Genomic DNA, 8,223 nt, shown 5'->3' on the forward strand with positions numbered 1-8,223 from the left:
AAGAACTCAAATAGAACATGGGTCATACTTCCGTTCCACCCAAATTCATAAAATAAAGAACGAAAACAATTATTGAAATATAAATCAAAACATGAATTAAAATAGAAAAATAATATTATCAATCCATACAATAGACAGAGCTCCTAACCTTAACAATGGAGGATTAGTTGCTCATGGAATATGAAATGTAAATTTGTATGGAATAATGTTGTGGAATGTTCTAGAACCACCATATTGGGATCCCTTTTATAATTAATCCTAATAATTTAAAAATCAAATTTCTAAAATTAAAATTAAAATAATATCTTTTCCTCTAATAAGATTTGAATTTAAATTCGAATTAATTAACAAGTTTTCAGCTGATGGGTTGGGGACCACTTGATTTGTCCCTTCTGCAGCTTCTAATCTGTGATTTATGGGCTAAGAACTGGGTCAAAACAGCCCAAAAATCGCCCCCAGCGTCTTTCTGCATTTTTTGCACGTGGCGCAGGTCACGCGCACGCGTCGATGGTCCTTTTTCGCGAGTCACGCGGACGCGTCGGTCACGCATTCGCGTCATTTGTGCAGATTTCAGTCCACGCGTTCGCGTCAGGCACGCGATCGGGTAATTGCGATTTCCTCCATTCCGCGCGGTCGTGTGAGCCATGCGTCCGCGTCGGTATTCGCTGGTCATCTCCTTGGTTTCTTCTCTTTCTTTGCAGAAACTTCATCAAATCCATCTGAATGCTACCTAAAATTAATAAAATTGCACAAAACTTAAAACAGCATCCATAGTGGCTAAAATATAATTAATTCTTAATTAAACTCAACAAGTTAGATGCAAATTCACTAGGAAAAGATAGGAAAGATGTTCACGCATCATATACTCCATCCGCTTTTAACCGGGTTGCAAAGAAATGCAAGAAATTAGTCAAAGATGTAAAATGGGCGAATGATATTGGACTTATTTATGTAGAATGTGTTAGACTTATTTATTTAGAATGTATTTGACTTATTTATGTATCATGTGTTGGACTTATGCATTTAGTGGACTTGTTTATGTAGAATGTGTTGGACTTATTTATGTATCATGTGTTGGACTTATGCATTTAATGAACTTATTTATGTGATCAAATATGCTACTTTACTTTTTATAAACACTCACATTAAATTTCCATTATATGAAAATCCTAAAGTCATACAATATATAAAATATTGAAAGTCATACACTAAATCTATTGGGTGGTCGCACCCGAATTACTTGTACCACCACGTTGACGACATCTACTATGGCTGTGGCCCTCGGCCCCGCATTACTTACATCGCCTAGGACTACGCAACATCCGAGTGTCCATCTCATTCAAGAAACGGGTCATCCTTGGCCGACCTTTGGATACCCGTCTAAGGAATGGATTACCTACGAATCGAGGTCCATGATATACAGGCCATGTTGTGGCATTCCCGAGTGGCCTAAACCTAGCCTTGTATACTCGTCGAACCTGGTCCATCTTGTAGACATCATGTACATACAGTTGCCAATCCAGCCGTTGGTTTTGCACAACAAGCAAACACATGTCGATACGGAAGCCGGTCAACTTGGAATTCACCAGTCACACCGTTGTCGACGGAGGTCCACTGCATACTCCACACCACTGGGACACTCACGCACTTCAAATACCTCATTCTGTCGGTCAAAGCAACTAACTTGGATGTTACCCGCTGCCCGCTAATTTGCATGCAGTTTAGAGATTATAAGCTCAGAGAACACATTTTCTGCATTAATTCGAGCTTCAGCCTCGGTTCTTTTTCGGGTGAACAATTCATTAAGCCTATAAAACGTTGCCTTAACAAGTGCAGTGACTGGAAGATTGCGAGCCCCTTTCAGTACCGAGTTGATGCATTCCACTAGATTAGTTGTCATATAACCCCATCGATATCCCCATCAAATGCTAAAGCATACTGCTCACGTGGAATCCGATCCAACTAGTTGGTATAAGCCTCACCCCGCTCGCGTAAACGCTGATAACACATCTCGTACTCACGAACTGTTCGCGAGTATCCTGTCAATTAAAAAAAGACCCACCATAAAAAACGTTCATCATAATAACTGAGTTCAGGAGTAAATGTAATCGTAACTATCATATCGATGTTGACGATAAGCTTTTGCAGATACGGAGCCTTGAATTTTCTCAGAAAATTGGACTCTATAGGTCTGATGCAGAACATGTGGAATGCTCTGGGAGGAGACCAAGTTCCGTTACTACGAGCAATAGCAGACCTAATGGAATCGTGCCGATCGGAGATAAGGCCCACACCATCACGTGTCACAACATGCTGTCGCAAGTTACTAAGAAAAAAGTGCCAAGCCTCAGATGTCTCTCCCTCAACTATCGCAAATGCAATAGGCACGATGTTGTTGTTGCCATCCTATGATACTGCAACCAACAAACAACCCTGTATTTTCCATACAAATGAGTTCCGTCTACCTGCACTATTGGCTTGCAATGTCTGAATGCTCTAATACAAGGGTAATAACTCCAGAAGACTCGGTGTAGTACACGAATATTAGGAACCAAGTCATCTCCCTGATACGCAGGCATTGTTTCAAAATGAACGATTGTGGATGGCTCCTTGTGACACATGGCCTCAAACCATATCGGCAAGGCTTCGTACGAAGCTTCCCACCCCCCGAAAATTGACTCCACTGCATTCTGTTTTGCCAACCATGCTTTGCGATAACTTATGGTGTAGTTAAACTTTGCATGTACTTCCGCAATCACTGATTTCACCCTTATAGACGGGTCAACTTCTACCAATGGCTTTATTGCTTCTGCAACTGTGTTGGAATCCAGTTTCGAATGATCTTGAGAAATAGTGGCCCTAGTACAAGTGTGACTACCATTGTACCTCCTTATCTCCCAACAAAACTTTCTGGACATTTTGCTCACCCTAATCAGCCAATCACATCCTGCACCATACTGGGTGCATTTAGCATAGAATGCCGTCGGTTCTGACTTATGCACCCGATAATTTACACCTCTGCGGATTGTATAATCTTTCATCGCCTTAATTACTACCTCCCTAGAACTGAATTCCATTCCCACGGTAAATTCACCATCTGGCATAAGAGGAAGTTCTGCTACAATCACATCACAAATTTTAGAGTTGTCAGAACTAATAATCTAATAAACTAATAATCACAGAACAATGGAAAATGTAGTCAAAACCGAATCGGTGATCGAACCGATCAGGTCACTGAGTCATTAGTTCAACTGGTGCATCACTGGTTGAACCGATTTATCCGGTCTTATGTAAATAAAAACTAAAGCATAGTGAAAAATTTTCACTAACATTTCAAAAATATCTAGCTATTCTAAAACAATATGAAATAGGAACAATAGTATTTTGTTAATTTTACGGAGTTTGACCGGGTTTAACCGATCCGGGGTGCATTGGTTCGTTGCCTTGTGCGGTCTCATCATGGGACCTACCGGTCTACGATTTACTAATTTTTCAGTCAAACCAACCGGTCCAAATGGCCGGTCCGATTTTATCAACAATGACGGAAAATACTACATTTCTCAATCTACATGTTCACTTCATAATTAAACATTAAACAATTACTAATTATATGCTATATTTTGCCTATTTACCGTTGTCTTAACTATTTGTCCTAAACTCAAAACCCATGCACAAATCATACTTTAACAAATCTTAATTTAAATTGATGGCACACTTGCATTTATATATTGAGGAAACTCCGGTGCATGCATGGCCTTCAAATCCAATGACCGCATGAAACTCCGCTCCACAAACGACTGCTGGTTTGCTAGTGCATTTATCACATCCGCCACATCTGCCACTATAGCCTCGTCAACTTGATCTTCGTCTAAACCCGGATTAACAACCTCGTAATTACTTTCAAACTCTTCTTCACTATCACTATTGTAATCTTCCAATTCAATATCTCGGTCCGCTGCAAATTGCTCGAACTCGATATACAGTTCGATGAACGATATTCACGACCGACTTTCAAGATACACTGAAAACATTTATTGCATGCTCGCTTAGTCACATATTTCGTTTGAAATTACACAAACCCACCAAAGACAGATATAGGATATCTGTACATAATACACGACACTCTTCTAGATATTTGAGAATCCATTTTCTCATAAATGACACCTTTTAATTTTTCAAACAGAGTGAATGGAATAATAATATCCAACGAATTTTCACACACAAATTTTATTCCTAATGTTTGTAATAAAATTTGGCCATGATAATACAATTTTAATCTTACTCTATCATCCATGATAAATTTACAAAGAAGAAGAGATCTGCAGAGAACAGGTTTAGAGACTTGTAACACCAAAGAAGAAAATGAAAAGGGCTAGTCAGCTTGAGTAGATATATATATATACCACACTCAAATCGGACCAACCGACCGCTTACATTGCCATTCAAATTTTTTTGAACTAAAAAATCAAACAGTCCGATTACTAAACAGCCCACCCAAAAAAATTTGAAATCCATGCAACAAATTGGGTGTTCTGCTAATTTTTTTTGAATGCAGACCTTAAATCGGCAAGTCCGATTTGGTTGGGCCAAAAAAAAATTCTTCCCCATGCAACAAATTGTACGACTTCTTTGCACCCAACATCCACCACGCACAAATCGGACTCTGATTTGTATCCCCTCACACCTACAAGAAATTGGATCGTCTGATTTCCCTCCGTCATCTAACCTCCATCACCTATAAACTCCATAACCAGGCGTTACACCAAACTGATTAATTTTTTTTAATTATATTTTTTATTATTATATTTTTTATATCTTATTCTCATTTCTCGAAAACAATCGCACCCTATGTGCATGATTTGTTCATAAATGGTTCAACAGGTAGTGCTCAGCATTCTCGAACATATTGGGTAATGTGGGTAATGTGGCTAAACCGTGGCTGATAAAGAAAAACTTCTTCATTTGCATGTGACAATGATATAACATGGCCCTTCACATGTTTGAGCCTCTGTCTAAACTAATCATGGCGCCAACACATCTCAAATCTCAATCATTTATGAAAGATATTCTGTTTTCATTAGCCCAGATTTGAAGAATCCAATGAGAAAAACAATACCTGATCTCGAAAAAAACAAGATAAACAACCTCAGTTATAATCTTTGATGTCATTGACTTGTAGCAACACCAAGTAGGTTCTCCCTGAAAATACAGGGACTTGGGTACACTACAACCTCGGACAAGTTGGATTGAAAACATCATCGGCAGTGGAAACATTAAAAAATAGGATTTAGAAAAATAATAGTACCAAGTCAATTAACTCAAGTACCAGTGAAGGCAATTTGATTAGGATACTGCTAAATGGTTAATTCAAAATAGGAACATTAGTTTACAAAAGAAAGCCTCAGTTGAACCCATTGACGTCATATGAATGTAGCTTCACCAAGTAGGTTCTCCCTGTAAACAGGGTCTTGGCTCCACAACACCTCAAACAGTTGGGTTGAATCATCACAGGCCATGTTTGACACTCAATTAACATGCATTAACAGCAACTTAAAATATAATAAATGCAGAAAGGCTCAGAAATATAACAGCTTCATCAATCACGATTTTTCAGAAGCAGAACTGGCATTTGAAGCTGAATTATTATCCTCATAGCTGACCAGAAATACATCAAGCAGAAAACCCAAAATCAAATGTTACAGTTGCAATATATCAAACATATGGCTCATATCAAGAAATTCAACCAATAATTTTCCATTTATGCTTCATCGAGAAAACCCTCAGAAGCGCGGATAAAATGTAATCATTGCCAACAATTTGAAAGACAAAATAAATTTGAAAAAAAAAGATCAAAACTTGAAATCGATATCAGAGTGTGGCGGATATCTTTAGAGGCAAAAACATTGAAAAAGCTAAACCCCCACGTGAAAAAACCCGCCGAATTTCAATCTATGCCTCTATGACTAGCTCCATTTTCATTTCAACGATTCGAAAGCAAGCTAAAGGTGTAGTGAGGCAAATTTAAAAACCTAATATCACATACGAACAAGTAAAATAAAAGTTAGAGTTGAAAAAGAGAGGATCTTGCCGATACTTTGACACAGATTGGCCGTGGAAGATAAAAGAAACGAATCTGCAACACGAACGGCACCGATGTAGCACGTGCATCGGGGCATTCGCGTCATAACGAAAGCTCAGAGAAGCCCGGGAGGCATCGTGCAAAAGAAATTAAAGAACATGAGAAGAAGATCTGAGGGCCAAAGTGGCGTTTGGAGCAAGTGGTTGTGGCTGAGTTCAGATTGAAGAAACCCTAGAACGCTATGGATCGAGAGAATGTGAACGCTCATGTTTAAGTTATATAGCCGCACCAGAAACCCTAATCACGTTAATAAAAATAATTCTTAAATTTTTCATTTAAAAAAATTAATTAAGTATAAAAATTTAATTAAATAATTGAATATTGAACTCTCTTGTAATATCTAAATCATTTGTTTCATACGAAATTTAATTTTGAGATTAATAGTTAAATTTGTCTATAAAAGATCATATATTTTTTAGATTAATTATCAAAAAATTAAATTAGTCAAATTAATCTTGAAATTAGGGGTGTGCATGGGTTGGGTGAAACCGGGTTTGATGGGACCCAGATCCAACCCAAAATATATACGGGGACTATTTATTAGACTCGAATCCGGCCCTAGACTCGATGAAATCTATACATTTTCGGGCCACGATTATACCGGGTGAAAACTGGGCCGTTAACATTACATTACTTTGATACCTTCTTATAAGCTAGCATGTGAAAATATCCAAATTTTCAGGACTCCTACCATTATTTGACATGGTAAAATTCACTTAGAAAAATATAACAAGAACCAACTATTCTCTAAAATTAAAGCATAACCATAATCAATACTAATATTGTCTAATAACACCAAATATTTAAATCAATACAAATAACACAAAATATTAATTGTATATGATAACTGGGCCACCGGGCCGACTTCGGGTGATCCGAGCCATAACCCGGACCCGACCCGAAATAATGACCGGGTCTATTTTTTAGACCCTTACCCGGCCCTTGACCCGGTTAAATCAAACCAAAATAGCCCCTAAAGTGTTCGGGCCAGGCCGGGCCATGCACACCCCTACTTGAAATATAAAATATAAGTTAAATTATCTTTTCGTTAAATAAATCATGATGTGTTATGTTAAGTATCGTGTGGTATGATGATGTGGTAGATTAATACCACGTGTCATAAGATAATTGTTTGACGTGTCAGGTTAATAACACGTGGCATGCCAAGTGCTAGGTATTATCTAATTTTATTTAGAGTTAAATTAGTCCCTAAAAAATATAGAGTGAATACCCCATACGGTCCCGGACAATTACCTCGAAAGGACAACGAGACCCTCAAGAAAAAAAAATATCCAATCCGGCCCCTGGTCTTTTTTTTTGGGACTGATTAGCCCCTGTGCCAAAAAAAACAACATTGACTTTTTTTTTGCATAAGGGCCTCGTTGTCCTTTCGAAGTAATTGTTAGGAGTCGGATTGGGTTTTTTTTTTCAAGAGCCTCGTTGTTTTTCGAGGTAATTGTCAGGGGTTATTTTGGATTTTTCTCAAAAATATATTCGTAAATAATTTTCATCCCTAAAATTTTAAAAATTAATCAAATTCGAATAAATAAAAATAGAAAAATATAAATAAAATCATGTAAAAAAATCGTTTAATTAAAAAAATATTTTTTCTTTTTTTATATTGTTAACTTTTCTGTATATTTTTACCACAATTGATTCATCATTATTATAAATTTTTTTTAATGTAATTCTATAATTCTAAGTTCACTAGGATATTGAGCCAAAAAGTTAATAATTTAAAATAATCTATTTAATTTTTTATTATTTTAATATTTAAATTTTTTAGATTTTTTAAATTTAAAATTTTATTTATAATATAAATAAATCACTCTAAATTGTTTAATTTGAAAATTCATATATTAATTATTATCAAACTATTTCAATAGATTTTTTTTAAAATGATTTTTTTGATTTTAAAATTTTATATTTTAAAATTTTATATTTACTATTTTATTGAAACATTATTAAATTAAAAAGTATAATAAAATACATTTTTTTAAACAAATAATACCAGATTTTTTATATAATTTTAATCATCATAATTTTTATAATTTTTTAATTATAATACATTTTTTATTTTTTAT

The 8,223-nt window shown here is 36.1% G+C and overlaps 1 long non-coding RNA gene across 1 annotated transcript; it reads right to left on the reverse strand.

Annotated features, from left to right (window-relative positions):
- Window positions 5,142–6,381, reverse strand: LOC110265674. The gene is made up of 2 exons (XR_002351867.1): window positions 6,095–6,381; window positions 5,142–5,655 (listed from the first exon to the last, which is right to left on the reverse strand). It is a non-coding gene; the product is annotated as an uncharacterized LOC110265674 (long non-coding RNA).

Source organism: Arachis ipaensis, chromosome B08 (genome assembly GCF_000816755.2).
Source record: "Arachis ipaensis cultivar K30076 chromosome B08, Araip1.1, whole genome shotgun sequence".
Classification (NCBI taxonomy): Eukaryota; Viridiplantae; Streptophyta; class Magnoliopsida; order Fabales; family Fabaceae; genus Arachis; species Arachis ipaensis.